The sequence below is a fragment of the Crocodylus porosus genome, unplaced genomic scaffold (genome assembly GCF_001723895.1).
Source record: "Crocodylus porosus isolate Cpor-Errol unplaced genomic scaffold, CroPor_comp1, whole genome shotgun sequence".
NCBI classification, from domain to species: domain Eukaryota; kingdom Metazoa; phylum Chordata; order Crocodylia; family Crocodylidae; genus Crocodylus; species Crocodylus porosus.
Window position 1 is genome coordinate 100,065,275 of NW_017728906.1, and position 26,088 is coordinate 100,091,362.

At 41.0% G+C, this 26,088-nt stretch overlaps 1 long non-coding RNA gene across 1 annotated transcript; it reads left to right on the top strand.

Annotated features, from left to right (window-relative positions):
- Window positions 1-1,567: 1,567 nt before the first annotated feature.
- On the top strand, window positions 1,568-25,899 carry LOC109306084. Its single transcript, XR_002099841.1, has 4 exons — window positions 1,568-1,583; window positions 14,529-14,539; window positions 20,449-20,459; window positions 25,827-25,899. It is a non-coding gene; the product is annotated as an uncharacterized LOC109306084 (long non-coding RNA).
- The last annotated feature ends 189 nt before the right edge of the window (window positions 25,900-26,088 follow it).

Genomic DNA, 26,088 nt, shown 5'->3' on the forward strand with positions numbered 1-26,088 from the left:
TTCAAGAGAAGGTTGGATGTGTATCTAGCTGGGGTAATGTAGGCCCAGCACTCTTTCCTGCTTATGCAGGGGGTCGGACTTGATGATCCATTGAGGTCCCTTCCGACCCTAGCATCTATGAATCTATGAATCTATGAATTCCCCCCCACCCCTGCAGCTTCCCAGCTCTTATTAGCTGTCCTGCAGTTCTCTCCAGCTTCCAGCACCTACTGCCACTCTGCAACTTCTCTAGTTGCCCCGGAGCCATCCTCTGGCTCCCCACACCCAGAGCCCCTCTTTAACACCCACACATTCCCTTAGTCCCATTTTCCCTCCTCTCCCCATTTACCTTTTCAGTTCCCCTGTAGCTCTGGCTCCAGTCCCAGATTCTGTTCCGGCATGCTTCCTTGTTCTGCAGGCTTTGGACATTGTCTTTTAATTAATTAAGATCAATTAACCTAAAGTTACCCCCGAGCCTCCGTTTTTCAGCCCAGGCCCCTGTAGTCTACCGGTTCTAATCCTGGTCCTGGTAACTTTAACCTCCTACACTTCTACTTTCTTACCTTAACCTTTCCCCAGGTATCCCAAGTACACCAAGTACATACATACACAGCACAACACCCAATTTAGGAACTCACCTGTGTGTATGTGTAGGTGGGTGGTATGTGTGTAAATTAGTGAATACACACACATATAGATATATATAGATATATATAGATATAGATATATATAGATATTTATATATAGATATCATTGTGTGTGTGGTATATAAATTAATAACCCACGTATGTGTATTGGATGTGCAGGTGCTGGTAACTGGTAACTGATTCTGTCTAAATTTGGTGTGTGTAGCATGTATAGGCTTAAACTGGTGATAGGTGTGCATGAACCTAGACTAATTATTTTGAATGTGTATGTATCTGAGCTGCAAGTATGAGTGTATATGCCTAACACGGGTGTATGCACCTAGTGAGTGTGTGCTTAATTGATTTTTGTGTGTGCATGTGCAGTTGTACACCATGCCCTCCTGTCTAACAGTGCAATTTTCAGATCCTGAGCATTGGCCTGACCCTTCAAGGCAACATATTAATGTTCTTCAAATCCCTTCTTAAAACTCTCTCTCTTTCTGTGGTCTATAAAAAAATCTTGGTAAAAGTTGTGCCTCTGATGTACTGATGTTGCCACTTATAACATTGACTAATATAATCTGTTCTTCTTTGCTTTATGTAGATATGTCTATACTGTGTATCTAGTTAATTTAGGGAGGGAAGTTCCCAAGCATTCTCAGTCCACATATCTTGCTTACATGGAATAATTCTAGGAAATGTGTCAGTGAGGTCACTACCAGGACAATCTTCCATGCCTCTTCTCAAGCAGCACAGAGGCAAAAATCTCAAGAGTAGCTGCAGTAGAATCCCCCAGAGTAGTTTCACTAGTATGGACAAGCAGGATCAGGTATCAGGTTTTGGCCTCAGTCTGATTAGCACAGCTGTTCATCCAAGCCTGCCATCCTATAGCTGACTACCCAGACTGGGCAACACTGGTCTGAAGCCTTTATCATAACTTATCCCTCTGCCCATTCTCTGTCAGAGTGGCTGGGCAGGGTCAGCTGACCCTACACTTCTTCCAAAAAGCTCCTGAGCTGGAATGGGAAGTGTCTAGCAACAGGGCTCAACCTAATCCCAAAGAACTTTGATGTTATGTCTGGCTTGTGCTCTCTGCAATCTATATGATTTCTCAGCTTCCTAATTTGACTTGTTCCTAGACTCTGCTCTTGGGCTGACCTCCTGGCTATCTGACCCAGCTTGCCCCTGGATTCTGCTGGTTCCTCCATAGTGGATATCTCAATCCTTGAGTGGCCTCAGACCTAGCTACCCATGACACAGCATGACAGCACAAAGGCTGAGTGTGCTTAAGAGTGTACACACCATGGACCAGATGTATGTGTTCCCTGTATGAATCTCTATCTATTGTCTCTTATCCTCTACTTAGATTACAATACAATTACAACAGGAACCATATTTTGATGCAAATTTTTGTTACTTTAAATGGTAAGAGTTGCACAGACGCTTTTATACTATACAAGGTAGCAAGATCATCCTAAATTTGATGAATGTCTTATATTTTTATTCAGTCTATACAGCATTTAAGAAAATGAAGTTCTGGCTCAATAGTAAGTCTCTAAGAGCATTTGTAGATGACACATTAAAGAAGGTTAAATCCCTTTAATGGTGTTGCTGTTTGCACGAGTGTGCAAATTTGGCGACGTTTTAGGTGTTAATTCCAGCCGCTGTAGCAAATTCGGTGGTATAATGCACCTTAAATGACTTTGGGGCACAGCAAATTAAAACACCTCTGAGAAGTTTTAGTTTGCTACCTTACAGCTGTGAAGGGAATCACTGGGTTCCATGTGATTCAGGAGCTGTGGAGACAGCCCCAGCAGGCAGCCTGCCAGCAGCCCAGGAAGGCAGGCTGCATTGAAAGGGGGAAAAAAAGCGGCAAGCCTGATCTTTCTTTTTTCTTCCTCCCTGGAGCCTGCCTGCCTGTCTGAGCTGCATGGGGTCCCAGTGCTTCCCCCCACAGCTTCAGTGCCCCCCAGGACTGCCCGAGCCAGGTGCCTGTGGGAGGGTGCTATCTGGGGGAGGCAGGGAGGCCACCACTGGCACGGAGGGAAGCAACTCCCCCTCCGCTCAGGACCTGCTCCGTCCTCCAGCAGCTCACTCTCCCCTCCCAGCCACTGGAGAGGCAGGTAAGGATTGGGCTCCCACATGGGTGTTTAAGGGGGGGATTTACTTCACCCTAAACTGAAGCGGTGTTTTTAAAAAAAACACCACTTCAATTTAACCCACCTGTGTCATCTACAAATGACCCTAGGCACTATGTTAATGCAAATAATATTACGCATATAACTATTAGGTAAGTCATGATAAAAGTTCATATGGCTTCTAAATTACTAACATTTCTGAAAATAAACAGGTCATTTGATATGGTCCATGATTTGCTTTTATACTTTGGCTTCTCATCCCAGGACAACAGCCAAGGTTTGTGGACCCTAGAGCGAAACCCTGCCTGAAATAAGTTCTGGTTGTTTTGCTACTCTGTTGACACGAAGGTGCTGGAGTGAAATATAATGTCTAAAGGTCCTTTCCTTTTTGCTTCAAAGTTAGTGCAACTCAGAGAATCCTTAAGCCTGTCCATCTTACACTGTTGACTCACATGGTCAGGAACTGGCTCCAGGTATGGAGGAATATGACATAAATCTGTATTTCATTCCTGGGTGCAATGAACATGACTTAGTTTTCCTGGGCATTGAGGTGTGTTTAAAGTGTCTGGCACTAAAAGATCAAATTTAAAAGTTTTATAAAAATAATAATTTAAAAAGTAAGTTGAAGTTCATATGGCTTCTAAATTACTAACATTTCTGAAAATAAACAGGTCATTTGATATGGTCCATGAAATGTTTTAATAAATTGGGATTGGGACTAGGATTAGTACTTCCAGGGATCACGTCTGTAGTTGGTAACTGGAGAGGTGTGTCCAGAAGTGATTGGTATTGGGATGGGAATAAGTATTAGGATTGGAATTGGGATTAGGTAGCCCCAGCTCATGGGGACATTGTCCCTGCCCTGAGAGGGAAGCACCAACTCATGGGGACCCCAATCTGCCCCCCTACCTTGTTCCCCTTCACTCTTTCTAGCCTTCCTTTCCAGAGCAGTCTGTGACCCTGTGAGCTTCCTGGCCAGGTCACACTCCTAGGGACAGGAGGGGGAACTAGCTGGGTGCCAGTACTACCCCTTGGACAGTAGAGTCCCCCCACCCCCAGGCAGTAGGCGGTGGAAAGTTTGTGTATACAGAATAGAAGGATGCGAAGAAGGGATATTTCATCTTGAAATACTGAAGGAATGAAAATTGGGCAGCTTGCCTCTCATGAGTGGCCACACTTTTGTAGAATATAGAATGCATAGCATGGATTAGAGATAAACCTGCCCTTGAGTGGCATAACTTTAAGATACCTAAAGAGTGCTTTAAGCTAGTTTTGATTTCTTAATGTGTGTGCAATCCAGGGGTTAAGAGCTCCCTAAACTGCCTAAAATTAATGTGTAACAAAGTCCTAAGTGCTATTATATTTCACCTGCTTGTGAAAACATTTAATGTATCTACTTTGTAAAAGTCGTCATCTTACCCTTAAGAGTTGCAAGGAAACAGTGTGGAAAAGGATCCATCCACCTGAAGTTTTCAGGGACTTGATAAGGATGGAATAGGATCATATTTACGTGCCTAAATCCACTTGAATACCAACAGGCTGATAAATAATTAGATTATAGACAAATACACATTTTAGCTGCTTTAGGGGAGGAGGGATGGTGTGGCTCTGAAACACAGTGATAGAGATCTGCTATCTCTGCATGATCCTGTATCTATACAAGTTAGCTACTTTGGACTAACCTTGATCCTGAATGAAGCAGGATTAAATCATGCAGACAGTTGCTTTCTAACAGCTTCTATCAGCATGTTCTGATAGCACTACTGTTGTTACACCTGTCTATACCACTGATTCTCAACCAGGGTGCCTTGGCACCCTGGAATATCACAGAGTGCTACACAACGTTAGTACTGTTAGATGTACAAACATGATTCACAAGATAAAAGCAGAGATTTTAAATAGGAATCCATCATCTTAAATACAATGTTACTTGTTTTGGTTTTTCTGATCTCTTTTCAATAGAAGAATTGTTCTTTTATAGATAAAAATCAAGTGAAAACTAACAACTGACATTTTTGAAGGGATACCTTAAATCTAGTATTGGATACCTTAAGTCAAAAAAGTTTGAGAACAACTGGTCTATATTCTTGGGCACCCAAGCCAATTTATACATCTAATAGATGGAACAGAATCTGGCCCTATTAGTTTCAGGAAAATTACCTCCTTTTATGTCTCCTTAGTCTCATTTTCATTTTTGTTATAGGATACAATGATTTTTTTTGCCCTTGCAGTTCTAGGATTGTCATGAGAGTGATCTTCTTGCCCATTTTTTTCATTTACAATTATTCTTTTATGAAAATGGATTTACTCTGAATCACTTTTCTATTCTTATACTATTTGTTAAGTAAATTAGAGAATTAGAATATGATGGATTAGTCTCCAGAAATGTGATCCCTCATTCTTGTGAAAAAGATTATAACAAGAATAGATACTGCTATCTGAATGGGTTCACTCAGTGTAATAGTAAGCATATGTCAAGAATAGAAAGGAACATTATATTTATATGATATACACAAATTATACTGGGAAATGATGGAAAAAAATTCTTCTTCTCTTACTTTCATCTTAGTGTCTCAAAATGGTTTGAGTATCCAAACTCTAGTTAGGTTTTTAAAATCATTTTTGACATGGATATGTCCTAATTCTGCAGTTTTCATTTATTATGGCAGGTAGTCCTATTCAACTCCATAGAATTACTCAAGTAAGAAAGCATTGGCAGGACTGCACCCATATATAATAAAGTAGTTTAAAGGCCCAATCAGACTCTTGCCTAGGAATTCTGCCTTTATTGTCTTTCAAAGCCTCCATTCTATTTTTTATAATTTATACACTAACTATAGCCTAAGAAATGATGGAAAAGGACATGAATCATGCATGTTCACTGGGACAGAAAAATTGTCTCCATTTTTGAATGAAGAATCTAGGACAACTTATGCTTGATATATTATTAGTTTTAGTAATTTTTTTGTAAATGTAAGTATTCCCAAAAATCAGTTACTGATTTCAAACAATATTATGTTTTGTTTTTTGTTGTTTTCTTTACCTGACTATTAGATTGAAACATCAAAGAGGTTAATAAAAGAGGGCATTAACCCTTGATGATGCACTACATACTTAGAAATATTCTTGGCACAGAGCTGGCTATCACTCAGGAAAAAAGAAAAGGAAGTCTGACCATGGAGGATGATAAAGAAGCAAAGGATTACTTGGCTAGGTGTTTATCTAAAATGGCTCAGTGGCAGTCATTTGACAAATAGGTCTTCAGGTTATCAAAGAAAATATCTCTTACTTTTGAGTGGGAGAGAAGAGGAAAAAGAAGAGACAAGAAACCAAAAGAGGTATTGGGCAATCAACTAAAAGGCTCAGAAGAGAAATGATGTCAAAGACGAGAAAGGAGGTTGAAAACACTTATTAAGGAGTCTGATATCACCCTACTGAACACTCAAAGTTGGTGAAGAATCTGAGGCAGAAAACTGCATTCAGGTCTTCTTTTGTTTTGCCTGGGTCTAGATTTGTGTGCATTTCAGTTATGTTAGAAACTTTGGTGGAGGCCACCTTATGTTTCATCAGTCAAATGGCCCTCAAAGGATAAAAACACATAAGCCTGGACTTCTATAAGAAAGTATAAGGGAGTTCAACTAGGCTGTTTTGTAGAGTTACACTGTCCTTGGAAGCCGTGTGTGTGTGTGTGTGTGTGTGTGTGTGTGTGTGTGTGTGTGTGTGTATATATATATATATATATATATGTATGTATGTGTATATGTATGTATGTGTATATGTATGTATGTAGACACATCTACGGGGTGTGTCTACACATTCATTACTGCACCATAGTTACTGCACATTAAGTTTCGTACTCGGATAACTAAATCAATGCACAGTAACTGTTTCTACTGTGCAGTAGCACCAGCACTCAGGTTTTTACAGATGCTAACTGTGGCTAATACTGCTGTGCAATAGCATATTAGCATGGGTTGTGCCTGGAACACTACTGTGCACTGTTATTAGGTTACTGTGCAGTTAGTGTCTTGTGTAGACACACCCACTGAAGTCCAAGAGGAAACACTTTAGACACACCCCTCTATCCTGCATTTTCTATTGAATGGCTTTGGCATCTTCCTGCTCAGCATACTACTTCTTATGAATTCCATACTTAGGCATCTAATTTCCTCTATTCATTGGGCATGTCTACACATGATGCTATGTCACCATAGCAACGTGCTATGGCAATATAGCATCCTCCAGCATCTATACATGTTGGCAGCTACTTTGCCATAGTGATGCACTCCCTTGGTATAGCATGCTGCTACAGTGAAGTAGCTGCTAAAAATAACCATGTGCCGTGCATACAGAACAGTACAGGCTGCTGCTGCTCTGTAATTTAGTATTAGCTTTTGGAAGTACTAAATTACAGCACAGTAACAATATCACCATAGTGACACATGTAGATGTGGACATTGTAATGGGGCATAGTTGCCTAACTTGATACAGTCAATTACAGTCCTAGAACTGGGCACCTGACAGTTAGCACAAGGTCAGAGAAGGGGCACACTGAAGTGCTCTGGGTTAGAGTACAAGGCAGTTGAGGGGAAAGGGACTTAACAGTGGGGGTCTACTACAGACCACCCAACCAAGGGGAAAAGCTCAACTGGGAATTCTTAAGTCAGATCACGGAGATAGTTACATTAAAGGACATGGTCATCATGGGTGACCTGAACTTTCCAGACATCTGCTGGGAAGAGCAGTCAGCCAGGTCTGACCACTCATGTAGGCTCCTAGCCGAAATACAGGACCTCCATCTAACCCAGGAGGTGCAGAGCCCCACCAGGGGAGATGCCCTGTTGGACGTGGAGCTGGCCACGGGCAACAACCTGGTGAAGGGGCTGCGGGTGTTCAACCATCTGGGTGACAGCGATCATCGCCTGCTGGAATTCACCATCCAGCACAAGGTGGCAAAGGCCTACAGCAAGGCAGCAGCCCTAGATTTCAGGAGGGTGGACTTCAGTGAGGTAAGGAGAATAGTTGGGGAGGCACTGAGATCCTGGAAGGGAGGGGAGTTGGGTTTCGAAGGAGAGTGGTCGCTCCTTAAGGAGACGATCCTCCAAGCCCAAAGGGAGGTACTCCCAACATGGATCAAAGGGGGCAGGAGGGCACAAAAGCCCCCATGGCTCACCAAAAGCATCTGGGAACATCTAGCTTAAAGGGAGGCGTACACCCAATGGAAGAGAGGGGCCATCACCAGAGAGACCTATACTGTGGTTCCTCAGGGCTGCAGGGGGGCTCTCAGGAAGGCCAACATGGAGATGGAACTACAACTAGCTACCAGGATCAAGGACAACAAGAAGTCCTTTTTTAAATACATAGGGGGCAAAAAGAAGGTACTGGGTAATGTGGGGCCCCTGCAAGACATGCTAGGAAATCTGGTCATCACACCAGACAACAAAGCTAAACTATTTAACAATGGTTTGCCTCCATTTTCCTGAGCAGGGACCAAATCAGCCCCCGCCCCCCACCAGGACCCCCTCAGGCCCTAGGGGAGGCACACCCAGGCTAAGGGTCAGTGAGGATCTAGTCAGGGAACTTCTGAAGGGACTGGACATATTTAAATCAGCTGATCCTGATGATCTCCACCCCAGAGTGCTGAGGGAATTAGCTGAGGTCATTGCAGAACCCCTGGCAAGGCTTTATGAGCAGTCTTGGTGCTCTAGTGTGGGGCCAGAGGACTGGAAGAGAGCCAACATGGTTCCCATCTTCAAAAAAGGGAGGAAGAAGGACCGAGGAAACTATAAGCCAGTAAGTCTTACCTTGATCCTGGGTAAGCTTTTTGAGAGAATTATCCGGGCGCATGTCCATGAGGGGCCAGCATGGGAGGTTATGCTTACAGGTGACCAACATGGGTTCATTAGAGGCATGTCCTGTCAGACCAACCTGGTCTATGACCAGGTCACTAAATCCTTAGATGCAGGTGTAGCAGTGGACGTAGTCTTCCTGGACTTCAAGAAGGCCTGTGGCACTGTCTCTCACCCCTTTCTCATTAAAAAACTGAGGAAGTGTGGTATCGACACCTACACAGTCAAATGGGTTGTTAACTGGCTAGAGAGCCACACCCAGACAGTGGTGGTGGATGGGTCATTTTTGACTTGGAGGGATGTGGGCAGTGGGGTTCTGCAGGGCTCGGTCCTTGGGCCCGCGCTGTTCAACATCTTCATCAGTGACTTGGGCAAGGGGGTAAAAAACACCCTGTTCAAATTTGCTGATGACATTAAGATGTAGGGAGATGTGGGCACGCTAGAAGGGAGGAATCAGCTGTGATCAGACCTAGACAGGTTACAGGGGTGGGCGGATGAGAACAGGATAAGAACAGCATGGGTTTCAACACTGACAAGTGCAAGGTGATGCACGTGGGAAGGAAGAACCAGCAGCATACCTAAAGGCTGGGGAACAACCTCTCATCAGTGCAGAGGCAGAAAAGGATCTTGGAATCACTATTGATGCCAAGATAAACACGGTCCAGCAGTGTGGGGGTGCAGTCAGGAAGGCCAACCATACCTTGTCATGCATCTCAAGCAGGTCCAAGGAGGTGATCCTCCCCCTCTATGTGACACTGGTCAGGACACTGTTAGAGTACTGTGTCCAGTTCTGGGTGCCGCACTTCAGGAGGGATGTGGACAACATGGAGAGGGCCCAGAGGAGGGCCACTCGCATGATCAGGGGGCAGCAGGGCAGGCCCTACGAGGACAGGATATGGGACCTGAACCTGTTCAGCCTCCACAAGAGAAGGCTGAGGGGTATCTAGTGGCCTGTTACAAACTAGTCAGAGGGGACCAGCAGGCATTGGGGGAGTCTCTGTTCCCCTGAGTACTACCAGGAGTGCCTAGAAATAAGTCACAAGCTGGCAGAGGGTAGATTCAGACTAGACATCAGGAGGCGCTATTTCACTGTCAGGGCGACTAGGATCTGGAACCAACTTCCAAGTAAAGTAGTGCTGGCTCCTACCCTGGGTGTCTTTAAGACAAGGCTAGATGAACACCTTACTGGGGTCATTTGACCCCAGTACTTTTTCCTGGCATGGCAGGGGGGTCAGACTTGATGATTTGCTTAGGTCCTTTCCAACCCTACGTACTATGAAACTATGAAGCTCTGGCAATACCAAGCATCACTATGCCCACGTCACTATGGGGAACTAGGCTTCAGTTAATATCAACACACCCATAGTAAAATGGGTACCTGAAGTTTTACAACTCTCAGCAGATTGGTAAAAAATATTCAAATTTACTCTTAAAGCCAGACTAGGATCACATTTGACTGCATTTTCCATAACTTCAAAATATATTGACAAAGAAGTGAACCAGCATTTTTGCATATTTTATTTGTGTGGAAACTGGCAGAAATATGAATTTTGAAGTTCTTCTGAGTGTTGTGAATAACTTTGCACATCTCTATAAGGTGATTTAACATGAATGAATTCTTTGCCTCAATATTTATGAGAGCAGCTGTAGGCCATAACCCAAAGTCTGGAATATATTTTCTGGGAAAGTGAAATACAACAAGAGTTTTATGAGTGCCAGATCATATAAAATGTTTACAAAATTAGAATAGTTAAGGGATGCTAAAGCACCAAGCTCAGATAAATGGTACTGAGGTATCTTCAGGGAAATAGAAGAGCCAGTGGCAGAGGTTTTTGATAATTCACTAAGGGTAAGGAAGTAACAGAGGCAGGTAAATGTATTTTTCTAAAAGTATCTAAGGATTAAAGGAAGATTCAGAATTACTGACTTGGAAACCTAAACATAGTTGGAAGAACTGCTTTGGATATAAATGCACAAGATAGAATTATGAGTCATCTAAAAGTATAGTGTGTAACTTGTAAGGGACATGATTAATTTGCTTGCATTCTTTTAGTACCGTGCATTTACTGAATTATTGAGCGGAGAGGTACTACTGGAAATAAACAATGTGTATTTCAGACATGCTTTGGGTGCCTGTACACATGTGTGGAGGCTGCTGCGATGTGCTGGAATTACAATGAGTCAGAAAAGACTCAACTAATCAAGTTTGCTGGAGTGTGCTAATTAGAGTTTTGTGTATCAGCATCCCTGCGCTTCAAAATGGTGGCAGGGGCGCTTTAGATGAAGCTTGTTGAATGAGCTTAGAGCACCCCCTCCTGCCATTTTGAGGTGCAGGGACACTGATACACAAGATACTGCATGCACTTTAATTAGTGTTGGTCTTGGAGCCCCCTGCCCCCCAAAGCATGTGTAATAAACCGCCCTTTCACTAGGGAAAAAGGTGGCTATCAGCTGTCATTTTTATACTTACGTATTAATGTCAAAGTGCCATTTCAAAATGTTCTACCTTTGTAATCATAAAATCATGAAATGAGGTTTCAGAAAAATGGGAATCCAGAAAAATGAGTAAAATACAGGGACAATACTGGTCTTTTTGTGCATATTTATTTTGTGCCTTGGAAGCACCTCGTGCATGGAGTCCAGTCCTGATTAGGACATTTAAGCACTAAGTTAAAACACATTAATAATTCAGATAGATTTGGCCTGAGTGGGAGTAAATACATCACAACAGTCTATTGAAAAATATAGGTTAAAATGATATAAATGACAATTAGCTGAAGATACACTGAACTAGGAAATCAAGAGCAAAATGAAAAGGTTTTAAATCATTATACAAACTATACAGTTATAATATTTAGCAAAATACTTGCATATGCTTGTGTGTGTGTGTGTGTGTGTGTGTGTGTGTGTGTGTGTGTGTAAAATGAATGCCCTAGTCAGATATGTATTATTCCCATAAATCAGGTTTGTCACTAAAGTAGTGCCTTATTTTCTTAGCTATACAAGCCAATCTACTGGGTTTAGGTTTCTAGAAGCATCTAATCCCCAGTAGACCTTTTCTAAGGTTTTCCCTCAAACTGGTATTATATCATCTTATTAACTACAATCACTCCTATACTGGGATAGCATACTATACTTTTGAGTATATGCTTGTGCATATGTTCTGCCAGTCCATAATACACTAGTGATGCAGTTGTTCTTTTGCATGAAGTTCTGGTTTCTGACCTGTTACAATAAGAACCTTAGAGAAGATTAAAAGTATCAGATGGCAATCTAGTGATTTAAGAGTATGTGTTGTCTGTGTAATTATTGAAAGACCCAGTGTAACCCTCTACAGCTGAGGAAGAGGCAGGGCGGCTGGAATAAGAAACTTAAATAGAATTCAGTGAGGTATATCAAATCCTATTAGTCCACATAATTTTCCCAGGCTGAATTCTGACAAGACAGAACTGTCATTAGAAGTAAACACATATTCATAATAAATAATTCATTCAGTTAATTTCATCTTCTTTTAGTAGTAGAATGTCAGCAAACAGCTATTTTCTTGAATGCATTTGTTTTATTCATTCTTTAAATTATGATTTAGCATTCATTATTCAAGCCGTGTTGCTTAGTAGTAATTGGCCAAATAAATGACAAAGTATTGTTCTTGTTACCTTACTGGATGTTTGTAACTTTTAAAAAAAGTGAATTATAGTGTGACTACTCCTGGAGACAAACATCATATTTGCATTCCATGCATATTAGAAAGTATAGTACTCATAGGCACTGTCTACAAATATTTTGGTAGTAAAACCGAATCACCCAAAAATTCATAAGAATGGAACAAAAAGGATGCGGCTGTGAATTAAGTGTATTCATTCAAATAATTAAAGGAAATATGCTGCCAACTATTTATTGTGTTCTTATTTTTTTCATCAAACAGTAAGTTTTAAGCACAAATAACTGAGGTTCACATAATTCAAAGTTGTTATTTTGAGGGTAGAGACAGACTTTACACATAAAGTGGCTTAAGTGATCAGACACTAGTTTAAACCTGTAACAGAACAGATGGTCAGTGCACATAAACCAATTTAAAAATGGCTGAAAGTAGTTTGATATAAACCTGGTGGAATGCAGTATCAGACTTAACTGATTTGGGTCAAACTGGTTTATGCAATGTCTGTCCCAGACCCCTTGTAAATTTAAGTTAAATCAGACTCTCCCAGCATGCTCCCAAACAGGGATTCCACTGTTCCCTCTGCCTTACACAGACACCTCTCAGCATTAGCTAGCAGACCACATGCTGGCTACGGTTTGTGTTGTGGCAAATGGGATATAAGCAGAATCAACAGGTAGCTGGTAATGTTTCTCTGTTGTTTTCTTAATGGGGTGATAATCACTGTGTTATCTCTTCCCTGCTGGGTTGGTCAAGAGGAGGAGGAACCCCTCCCTAATCATAGTGGGATTGGGCTTGGCCATGCCCCGCTTAGTTCAGCAATCTGGAAGGGAAGGGAGGGCTGCTCGAGCTTCCGGCAAGCTTCCAGCTTGAGCCACTGCAGGCATGTGCCTGCATTTTTTCAGTCCAAGGCGGGTGTCTGTATGGTTGCAAACTGGTTTAGCCTAGCCAGGTTAGACTAACCTGAAAGGATTGAATCAATTCAGGCTCAGGCTTTTTGAATGTCTGTCCCTAGCCAAAATTTTTGTAACAAGGTTCCTTTGATTTTCCTTTGATGATGATATTTTCCTATAACACTGAGCATTCCATTAATTAATTTTGTATTAAAGTAAGTCCCTACATTTCTACTATAAAAGAATGAGTTTAAAATTCTGTTTTCTTATACAGATGAAAATATTGATTATAGATTCTTAATGATTTAAGATTATTTTGCATCTTACCTGACATACTCCTTTTATAAAGGGCTGAGGACTGGCCTTTAAATCAGAAATATTGCATAACTTGGTTCTTCTCTGGAGCTTATTCATACCTTAAATGCTAACCTGTGAGTCATACTTATCCAAACTAAAATCAGTTTCTAGCTCTAAAGATGTGTTTGTTGTTGCTTTTTAATGATATATTTAATTTCATATAGGAACTTGGGAGGTTGTTTTGTTTTGTTTTTCCTTTCTTTTTGAAGTGGTCAAAGAAGTTTTCAGGAAGGGTTCTATAAGAGATCAAGTGACTGACTGATTTTGAATGAAGAAGAAACAAATTGATACCAGCAAGCAGTCTGAGATAGTAACTAGCAGCAAAACAAGAGGTCATGGTCTGAAGTTAAAGAGGGCACTAGCCTACAGGCAATTCAAATAGACTTTCTTTTTACACAGGGTGGTTCAAATATGGAACAAAGCTACAAGAAACAGTAAAAAGGCAAGCACAACAATGAACTGAAAAAGAAAGATACATTTCAGAAACAGAATCAGAATGGAAGCTATGAGGAAATTTACTAATAATCAAGATGACAGAAAAGTTTATCATTATTTAACTTAACTGCACAGTCATCATTCACTATAGAGGGTGCAAAAAGAATCACTATTAAGAGTTTGATCTGCCCACGTCACATTCTTTTCTTTATACCATATGCACTCTTGTCATCATTTCCCCTGCTTTAGAAGACAAGCGTGTCTACTTTTCATTGCAAATGGAAAATCCTATCTCTGTGCTCCATTATTTGCTGAGCTCAGTGTGCAAGTAGCTTAAAACAGTGTCTTAAATAGCTGTTATCTACTTGTTGGATACATCAAGCATAGATCTAGGTTTGGGAGCATTTTATTTTCTGTACGCTCTTTGTTTGAAATTTACTGATCACCAAAAGCTATAGTCCCATATTTTTGGAAACTTAGTTCAAACTGAAAAACTGAGGTCTCTCTACTTAGCTCTATTTTACTTATATTGATGCAGAGTTCTATAGTGACAGATGTTGAAATCTGAAAAAAAATATTTATTTGTTTGAAAGACTGGGTTGTAGTTAATCTATAGGATAAAGTGCAATATATTATCCCAAAGTATATAAGTGTTACATTTAGATCATCCTAACCAAGGTCGCGTCAATCTAAATGCCTGATTATTTAGGCATTCAGAGAGTTTAATTATACCAAAGAATGATGCACTGGATCTAAATTAGTGTACCTCCTGAGGGGCACTAACTTAGATCAACAATGATTAATCCAATCTAGGAAGGAGTTAACTGGATCTTTCAGATACCCACATGCAGTTGCAGCGCAGCCCCGGGTCTGGGTAAACCCAGCTGCTTATTCTAAACCTGGGGCTCTGTTCTCACTGCACAACCTCTATCTCCCACCCATGGACCCACTGCAGACCTGCCAACCCCCTGCAGACCCACCAGTGCCCCGCTGCGACCCACCAGTTCCCATGATCCTGCCAGACCCTGTCACCATCCTGTAATACTTTACCAAAGCCTCCCCATGGCACTCCTTGCAGCAGCAAATGGCTGTGAACACTGGTCTTCACAGCAGTGAATTGCTGTACATGTTGCTGCCAATCTAGGTTTAGGCAACCTAAAATTATCTGCCTAAACCTAGAGTGGGTGCAGAAAATGCATGTTCACAGCCCCAGAAAAAAATGTTATGTATTACATGCCGAGGTCACAGGAATCTTCTGCAAGACTCATCAGGAATAATATTTGTGGGTTCTGGTGCCTAGATGAAAGAAATAATACCAAGGAAGTATATTTTGGGGACCTTTTGCATTAATATAAGTTATGTGAAAATAATATGATAAGCCTGATGTGTTTCTGACCTACCAACTAGGTAGGTCTATGCCACTTATTAGTAGTGACATAACAAGAGATGTGGAATAGGCAGATCAGGCAATTATATTTATTTTTCCTTTTCACTTTCCTGCCACATTACCAAAACAGTACAATAAATTTATGTTCTAGCTGATGGTAAACTGATTAATGGCCAACACATTGCTGTCTTATTTAGCACTTCACATTAGACTGACTACTGTCATTTGAAGAAATATATAAATCAGAACAGACATGTACTTATCCATTTGACTTGCATCTCTGCTTCTGAGATGGCTGTAGAATATCCAGATACTGCACCTAAGAGTTTTTTAATAGAATATCTTCTCCACCCAATGTGTTTTCATATAGTACCTTGTCTGGACTCAGGGATCCTTTGTATATAAACTCATGTAAAGAGATAGCTCCTATCCAAAAGATGCTTAAAACAACAGGTGGATAAATCACTAAAGCTAGGGACTAGTGCTGCACCCGCTCTAGGAAAACATGGTAATGATAAAATGGTCATGTTCATTTTGACTACCCCAGTTCACAGTACAATTATAGTCAGCAGGTAGGGAAAAACTAGTATTTGGAGCATGGAAACTGCACTCCCATATCACACCCTTTTTTAGCATTTATTTCATATTAATCCAATGGAACTGATGGAAGAATTTCTACCTCAGTAAAGATCAGGTCAAATAATGCAGTGGTTCATTATAGTTTTCATTAATGAAATCAGAGTCTGAATTACTCCGATATAAAAGGGCTACATTTTTTCTAGTTTGTGGGTATTTTTAATTTTATATGATTATACATGCTTTTAGTACTCATTTGCATATTCAAATATGAAGTGCATTATTAGGTATTCATTTATTTGGCCTTCTCCTATGTGAAAAGTTTCAGTCGTCCAATCAGGGGCCAAAATAACACCATAAACTTTACCTGACCAATCACATAACAGGAATAATGAATAAATAGTAGTATTGGTGAACAGTCTGAGAGCAGCACATGGTTGATATAAGTCTGCATAATCTATTCAATCAATTCTTATGAATAAATACATTGGTAAGTATCAGTATGAATCCATGAACACAAAAAGACTAAATTTGCAATGAATATTATTCAGTGTATAATTCTACCAACTGAAGTTAAGAACAAAGAAAAAAAAAGTCCTGTTTCTGATTCTTCATTTCATGAACATGACTGACTATATCAACATGATTGAGGAAGGACATTTTTATGGTAGTCATTGCTCAGGCACAATAAATTTGCATTAAGGTAAAGACAGTAAGGGAGCTTCTGTAAATGCATCAGCTGTAGAATGTGGTAAAATATGCACTCCTACTTCCATTGTTTTTCTCTTTTATTATTCATTTTTATTCCTCTCATCATTAAAAAAAAAAAATCACTTTTGTCTAGTTCTATGACTGCCATAAATGGTTGTTCCAGTCCTTCATGTAGGAAGAGTATCTCTTCCACAACAGAAGTAGATTTGGATGAATCTGATAAATCCAGTATTGTAAAAGACAAAAAAAAAAGAAAAACAAAACCCCCACCCTTTATCCTCTTACAGTATAATATCTGGGAAATTATAATCATGACACAATTATTCTTCTGTCATGAAAAGGTCTCATAAAAATATAATGACCAACCATTTCATTTCTTAACTTATTAAGCAGTCTGAGTGGATCAAGAGCTTTGATTCTGGGTTATGCTAATAACTAAAAACTGAAAAATCCTTGTTGCCTTTCATTAAATAGTTATAACATTTAATTGAGACTATGGGGTGCCAACACATAGAATAGTACTAGGCATAATTATCAGAACACGTAAAGGAACACTGTAGGTACTTTTAAACAATGAAATAGATTATAAAAAAATTACATTTTTAATTTAAGTTTTGACTTTAATCTTCTCAGTGATTAGAAACAAATCTCTGCATATTTCTTCAAATGAGGATATTAAGCTAAATAAATGAACCATAAAGTGTGTTAGCAAAAAAACTTTGTTCATTAATGTGAATGGATAAAATAAATCTAATGTACATTAACAAATTATTGCTTTATGGCTCATTTTCTCACAACTACATTAGAAAGTGAAGCAACCATGTACCGTCTGCCCCTTTGGCAAACAAGATCCTCAGAGCTTGTACTATTAATGCCTGGCAGACTTGCCCTTCATCATGACCCAGAGCATGTCCTGAAGTCTGAAGTGAAAGCTGAGATGCCTCTGCCCTTGACCCATAGCCCCCCACCCCTTTCCTTCCAAAACAGTTGAATAGAATTCAACTGAGTTGGTGGGAAACATAAGCTTTCCATGGGAGGGGGCTGACGGGGCTGGTGAACCGAACGTAACGTTCAGCATGAGATCAATAACTCACAGTCTTCTGAATGGGATTGCTTTTCTGTCATGCATATAAGGGGAGCCTGGGGCTGAACTAGTTACTGCATCAGAATGATTGAATGAAGAGGAATGAATAAGCAATAAAAGAACACTTGCATGATTTCTTCCCTTATTCCTCCCCTTTGGCTTTTCTTCTTTTTCCCTCCCTTCGCCCCCACCTCCAAATCTATAGGGGAAATTTTCCTCTTGAATGTTGGCATTTGTCATGTGATCACTGTTAACATTAATAGAAGCTGTTAAAATGAAGACTGTGAGCACCATGTGTGTCACATAATGCAACTCACCTTAGGTTCTCCAAACACTATGCTGAAAATGTATCTGATAGTTTTAGGGTTAAGTTTAGAAGGGGGTTGAAGAAGTCAAAGCTAGTACAATTTAACTTCTTTTCTCGCTATTTAGAATGAAGAACTTGTTTATGCAGCTCTAGAGAAGTGAAATAGGAGGTGATAGATTAGTTAAGTAGCCTTGTTCCCACTTAGAATTTCTTTGAGTTACTTCCACACATTCCTTTAGTGTCAAAGTAGGTGTAGCTTACATGCCAAGGGGCTAAAAAAGATGTAACTCCCACCTACCAATTAATTTATACCTTATTTTATCACCTTCTAACTTCTCCATTTGTAAGTCACATCTACTTTTACTTTCACAGATAGTGGTAGAATGGCTGTCTGTGAGGGGTTTAGTTTATGTAAACCTCAGAACTCGAAAGGCAAAGATTGAGTTCACAGGATCATGGGAAAATAGAGCTGGAAGGGACCTTACAAAGTCCAGCCCCCTGCTCAGGCCAGGATCATCCATGACTAACCCATCCCAGGAAAGTGTCTAGTTAGCCTGCTCTTGAAATTTTCCTGGGATGAAGATTCCACAACCTCCCCTCTTCCAGTGTTTAATCACCTTCATAGTCAGAAAATCTATCTTAATCTCCAATTTAAATCCCCTATACTGTATTTGGAGACTATTGCTTTAGTCAGATCCCTTACAACCACAGAAAAAAAGGCTATCTCCATCTAATGCAAAGGAAGAAAATGAAGAATCAATTTTGGCTGGTTTCCACTGTCAGGAGTCGCACAGAATCCCTTTCCTTCCTCTGTGAATCTGGAGATGAAACAATGTCTGTACCAATGGGGTAAAATCAAGTTCAACCTTTGAATTTAAAAGCTATATTCAATATGATTTTATTTTTAGATATGCTGCATATGCAAAATAATTCTTGTGTATTTAATTACCTCAAAAGAGTTAAGTTAGTATAGCTTCTGTCCTCTCTTTTTACATTTAGGGTTGTGGGTTACTGTCTTAGACAAAAAAATTGAGTGACCAACAGCCAAGTTGAGGATGTTGAGAAGGATGTGAGAAGTAGGAAATTAGTGAAATTACTGTCTTATTGGAAACAAGCCTCATGAACTGTGAAAGGAAGGGTGAATAAAGAAATGTTATTTCAAAAGATCAGTAAAAAGCAAATGAGAAGTCAATGCTCAATGCTATTGTTTGAAAGATTTTTGTTTCTTTTCCTCTGTGTACTCTCCTCAATCCACTACAGAACTTCCAAGGATGAGAAAAAAAAGAAAATTGTATACCTGAGTCAATTGCAACATATAAATGTTAGGGACCATCTTCTTCCTGTGACACCATGTGAGGATGAAGGAGCCCAGTCATTCCTGAAGCTGCATATACACAGCTCCTATTTCCTTCAACTATGGTGTAGTTCAATGATTCTCAACCAGGCTTCCAAGGTACCCCAAGGTGTTGCCAGATCCTCTGAAGGATGCCCTGAGGTATGAAGTGATAAGCCAAGTCTGAAGAGGCTAAGTAAATAGGGAACAGCCTGAGCCTGCATTTATCTTGTCAATCCTCTATCCCCATTGCCTACCCCTGTGCAAGGAGGTAAACAACATAATATATACATTTGTTTTTGCATCTGGGTGCTATTCAATTTACAATAGTAATGGAGGAGTGCGTTGAGTTCAATGAGGGGGTGCCTCAAGTCCAATAAGGGTGCCTTGAGTCCACTGAAGAGTACAAGTCCAAAAAGGTTAAAAACCACTGGTGTACTTCATTTCAGGGAGTCTTGTGAGAAAGTAAAGAGTAATGAGATGATTGAGTCATTTTAGTTTGTTCTAAAAGGAACCTAAAACTTCAGCCAGATCCTCAAGGGTGAATGATAGCTTTCTCAAGGGAGACAAGTACCTGGTTCTAAAATGACTTCCTCTTGAGTGCTGTATTTACTTCATCCAAAATGCCAACAACAGTGTAATTTTGTTTCTGATGTATTTCTATTTTTGTTCTGTTCTCCTTTTGTAAACCAAGACAACATTTTTTAAAGAAGGAAGAAAAACAAATAATTCCATTCAACTATTGTTAGACCTGCTTGGATTCTGTTTCTATTGCATATCACACTTAATTGCTCTCTATTGATAAATCCAGACTGAGAAATCTAACAGACTAGAATTAATACAAATGATAAAAATACTGTTGGAAAATTCAAAAATTTTGATTGTCTACCTGGTTTCATGTAATTTTTTTGGGCGGGTGTATTATTATTATTCTTGTTGTTAATATTATTATAGTTGTTGTTTATTGCTGTTGTTATTATTATCATTGGTTTTATTCTGGGAAATAAAAGGCATTAAAAAGGTATTGTTTTGGCGAATCCAACTAAAGAAGTCTAGATCAATGTCTCCTTTACAGAAAAACCCTTGGGAAAGGATTACCAGGAATTACTGTAAAGGTAGGTAAAGGGTTTTTTTTAATACTTGACTGCTTGTCAGTTGGAAGAAAGCAATGGTTCCCTTTACAATACTGGGAAGAGAAAGAAACAGGAATAAAACCTGTAACTTATCAGCACATACTTTAGGAGTACTGCTACTCCTAAGCATGTGCTAATGAGTGTCCAATATATGTCTTTAAAATACCACTTGACACCACATTATAGGAAAAATATTTTTTTTATCACACAGATGTTTCTTTTACCACAGTATTTAGAAATCTGCATTTTCCTTGTAATATAGGATACATACATTATATTCCTATTGGAACTTGATTAAATCAATACATTCAGACTTTTATTGAGCTCTCCAGGCTAAAACAAACCTGCTCCCTTTTTTCTTTTGGCTTCATTGTGTACCTATACACATGCTCTGATGTGTTCTAATTAAAGGAGACTTGAACAATTTAGCTTTCCCACAGGATCACATATATAAGCCCCTTCAGGTTTAAAAATGGCCAGGAGCTTTATTTAAAGCATCCTGTAGCAGCACTTTTATTAGAGCAGCTCTTCAGGAACTGCTGTAATTAAAATGCTCCCCCTCCCCATGGGTGCCTATACACAACCATATGTATAGGCACCCGTCAATATTATTAGGAATATAAGATTGATATCTTATTTGATATCAATCAAACAAGAAAGAGTTTCAAGAAAAATACCAAAGAAGGTTTTATTCAATAAACCAGTGTGACAGCAACATACTGTACTCATTGAAAAGTTTATTTAATTTATGGGGTGGTATTAAAGCCACTCTATCATACACAATAATTATTACTGTTTTCCAGACAGGACACTGAGTCAGTTGTCTTTTAAGTCATAGCAGTAATTTAAATGCTGGAATGGAACTCACGATCCCACCCCCCAGCCTTTTCTGAGTGAAGGGTGTCTGCCTGAGGGATGGATGGAGTGGGGGTAGTGCTGATTCTGCAGCAGGGTGGAACTCATTGGGGACTGTAAACACAGTATGTGACATGTGTAGTATGCAGCCCAGCAGCTGCATGCCAGTGTCACATGCAGTACCCATTTGCACTGAAGTTGGAAACCCCAAATTTAATGTATTAGCTATTTTACTGTTCATCAAAGTACCTCATAAAAGGGTTAGCAAAAAGAAGCCAAACTCAAGAAGCTCAGTGGAGTATAGAATCTCAAGAGAAAATTAAGCCCAAGCAGCCCAACCAAGCCAATGGATACGTATATAATGTGAATGTAATGTGTCTAAGAGCACAAGGAACCAGGGAGCACTCTGCAGAGATGGGCTGACTGTTAATTTAGATTACAGTTCCCAGAAACACCCAAGGGCTGATGGACAAGGAAAATAGGAAGAAGAAATGAGGCTGGAGTAAAGGGAAGAGAGAGCAGTGTGCACATGGAACCTGGAGGATTGTGCACTGGAGCAGGAGGTCTTACTGGCTCAGTCAGCCAGGACTGTGGATTGAAGGAGCTAGATTCAAACTAGGAGGAAACCACAAGCTACTGTTTGAGTGCTCTAGGGACTAAAGGCTTGTTTGGGGACACCTCTGGAGGTGTGGCTGTGCACGTGTGTGGTGGGGGGAATTAAAGTGCTGAGTATCTGTTATCACAGTGTTGTTGTTTCTTTTCCTTTTACCTGTTCTTCCCCTTTGGCCTGTTGGCTTGTGACCCTAACCTCTATGATTTTTTATATAAAAGTGGGAACTCCCTTTGCTTATTGTGCCAGCTTCTGGGGCTCCAGAGTTGGCATACATATGAACCCCAACAAAAAGGAAGACACTCCAAAAACACATAGGGTCTGGATAATTATATTTTTAACATCTACACAATATACTTTGAATCATATCTCATTTGGATGAAGTTTATGTTGCAGATGGACTTTGGAAGAGTAACATCACTTTTTTTCTAGTTTTATCTCTGTGCAGATAATCATCGAGGCAAGAATCACAATGGTCGTTTCATATCGTAGCTCAGACATACACAAGTAAACAATTTCTGTATAAAATAGAAGTATGCCCTTCATAGTCACTCTGATTTAAAAATCAGTGGACACATCTACATGTTTTTTTAAGTGGGCTTAAAAAATCACCATGTTTAAGGCACTTTAAGGGCCCAAGTCTACTTGTGCATGCCCTTGATGTGCTTTAAAAATGTTAATTTAAAATTACATGAGCCTAAATTTGATACCTGCATAAAGCAGGTATCAAATTTAAGAGTGAATAGCTAAGTTGCATTAATGCACATGTAGACATGCTAATTCATGTTAACACAGTGTGTGTCAAGGGACACACACTGTGTTAGTGCGTATTAGCATATCTGCATGTGCTAATGCAACTTAGCTATTTGCATCTAAATTGAATACATCTTAATGTACATTAGCACATCCACATGTAGACATGCACCTAAATTGCCTTAATGAACCTTCAGCAAAGTCACATTAAATTTAGGCACACATAAATACACATGTAGACATGCCCTATTTAAAACGTATATGAAAATATTTATAAGGCAGAAATTACTAAATCTATTTTTATAATCAGACCTGCCATTTTTCTTACTTTTTTTCTCTAAATATACAATGGCTTTTATTAATCCTACACATTATTTTTGTTCTGCTTTGAGAGAAAAAATAGCAAAGTTCACTACATTTTCTAAGATACAGTTTGAACTTCTTCAAACAAGGTGAATTTCATTACTAGGCTTATACAAGAGGAAAGAATTTCCTAGGATGCCAAAGCTATAGCTTGTAGCTGTGTTGGTGTAAGGTAGGGAAAGGCAAAATATGGCCCATAGGCCAGATCTAACCCTGCCAGGCCATTCTATCCAGCCTCAAGAGCCCCTAAAAATTGTAGAATTTTTTTTTTCTTCTGCCCCTGGCTGCCTGTCATAGAAAACATGTGCCAGCAGCAGCAGGACCCAGGGGGAGCCAGTGGCTAGACCAAGCAGCTGAGCAGCAAGGTCAGCCCGGATGCACCTCACCCTCAGCAGCGCCCCCCACCTCCAGCCCCCAAACAGAAGCCTCTGCTTCTGGCCTTGTGACCTTGGGGCTGTTCCGTGCCTCCCTCCATCTGAGTGGAAAGACAGATAAGATCAGATGGAGGGTGGGGGGAAACCACTGTGATCAGCCCAGCAGCTGGGAACTGGGTGGTGCTGGCTGGGCCAGGCTGGAGCCAGACCAAGAAGCAGTGGGCTGGGGAGAAGAGGAAAACAGCAGTGGCAGGGGGGATGCAGGAAGTGGCAGTAAATTGGGGAGCAGTTGGGGGTCCATGCAGAATGTGGTGGTGAGGGAAGCAGCAAGGGGAGTGGTGTCAATGGCAGCTGGGAAGTGGTGGTGTTAGCAGCAGTGGCAGGTGAGCATGTGGTAGGGAAATCAGGGAAATGGTGGGGCAGTGATGGTGGTGGGTAGGAATGCAGAGCCTGTGTGGGTGCCCTGGGGTCAGTGGAGACCCAGGTGGAGCAGCAGAAGTGGATCCTGGGTGCAGAGTCTACCTGACTGCAGTATGTGAGGACCACACAGAATGGAGCCAGTGACCTGGCCACATCTCTCTCTTTCTCTCCCACCCACATGCCATAACCCCATACCCTCAGACAGCACTCCATATACCCTACACTCCTCCACACCCACCCACCGTACCCAGATCCCACCACATACACACCCCACTCCCCAACAACCTTCCCCAGGTACAACCCCTTACTGTCCACACACAACATAAGTAGGCCTATATTTTTAGCTATTATGCAGTCACCTCTAGATACACTTTGCAAGTACATAAGTCAGTACAAAAATATTTTTAAATAAAATTAAAATAAGTTAAAGTAGATGTTTGATTTTTTTGTATATGATTTGCATTTTTTCCAGTTTCATGATTGTAGCATCCTCCCTCCCAAAAGGAGTATTTCTAGGGCAAGGGGAGGAAAGGGTCTGGTGGAAAAGGTCAGGGGTTAGGGGTGGGACTTACCCAGGAGTGGGGAAATTGTCAAGGGGTGAGGCAACCCTGAACAGCTCACCAAAATTTGGTAAGTGGCCCTCCACCTGAAATAATTGTCTGCCCTGATCTAAGGACATAAGCAGACAATGTTCTTTGGGTATGTCACAGGGCACTAAGCACCCTGTTCCTAGAAGAGCAGAAACTGCTTGGGGAGAGAGCCCAAAGAGACAGACAGAAGCCCAGGTGCAGGTTACTGGGGCAACAAATCAGAGGGCAAATTAGCCTGCACCTGCACATGGTCAGCTGACCATATGGGGCATGGTCCTGGGCCCATATAAACCCAAGACTGGAACTAGGGAGGGCAGTTCCCTGCTAGCAGCAAGAAGGGAAGCAGCCTCCAGGGAGAAAGTGCCCAGTGAAGCAGCATTGCCTGATATGCTGCACCTAGGGCTAATGAGGCTCCATGAGCTCTGCAGATACCCTTGCCTACTAGACACTTAGTGCAGGGGATGAAGTTTGATGCTTTTAAAGGAGCAGAGCATACCCTGGTCTTTTGTATTATGTTATAGTCCAGGGGCTTATGTTTGTTTGCTGTTTATAACACCGGTGGTTTGGGTGAGGCTATTTGGGGAAGGAGGAGGCCTCACTGGGGGCACACTGCAGCATGAAGACCCTGGCACCAGAGAGGGAATGGCATTTGGGGTGCATAGACCCTGGTGACAGTGAGGTCATGGCATTTGGGGTGCTTAGACCCTGGCACCAGTGAGGTGTGGAGACAGGGCTGCGGAGAGCCCAGGTGCCAGTGAGAAGTGGAGACAGGACTGCAGAAAGCCCAGAGAAGACAAGGGGGCCAAATCACATCAGGGCCTAGACTGGTCCTGTCAATGGCATCTGCAAGGCTTGGGGCATGGTAAAGGAGTGGTTGGAGCCAAGCATATAGCCCATAAGGCTAGGGTGTCCCCAGGACGTCTATTCTGAATGGGACCCACGGGGTTCAAGGAAGTCCATCAGGACCATGCCTAAGTAGGCTTAAAGGCAGCCTCCCTACTCATTACTATGACATCAAGATGAGGTGGGTGAGAATAGAGAGTACCCAGCAGGCTGTATTGGCACAGTCGAGGGACACTAAGGGTAACACGGCCATCCTTGAGGACCCCATCCTATGACAGGGTAAATCTGACATCTTTTATTATACCAACTCAAATAGTTTGAAAAATTCTTCTTTGCAAGCTTTCAGGTACAGATACTTTTGTCAGGTTGAGGAAGCATCTGCAGTTGGTCTGTGCTATTCCTGGATGAGATAGTAAAGAAGACAGAAGCTAGTATCAGTAGTCAGAAAGCCAGTCAGTGAAAATGTAATTTGAGGTAGTCAATGGATGAGAGACAGGTGGTGGGGGGAGGGGAGGGGCCAGGGGAAGGGGAATGAATGTTGTTATTAAACAGTAGAGAGGTACCTGTGGAGCCAGATGTTAGGCAGGTTACAATGTCATAAATCCAATGTCTATGTTTAGTCCATGACTTTGTGTCCAGTAGTTTCATCAACTTCACTGATGACATGATGTTTGTAGGCTTGTCTATGAAAGGTGTTGTGTAAATTCTCTTTCAGGATTAGAACTGACAGATTGGAGAGACAGTGGTTTTCTTGTGAGAAATGTGTAACCACAGGTAGTTGGGTATTCTTATCTTTGATAGGTTTTTGGTGCAC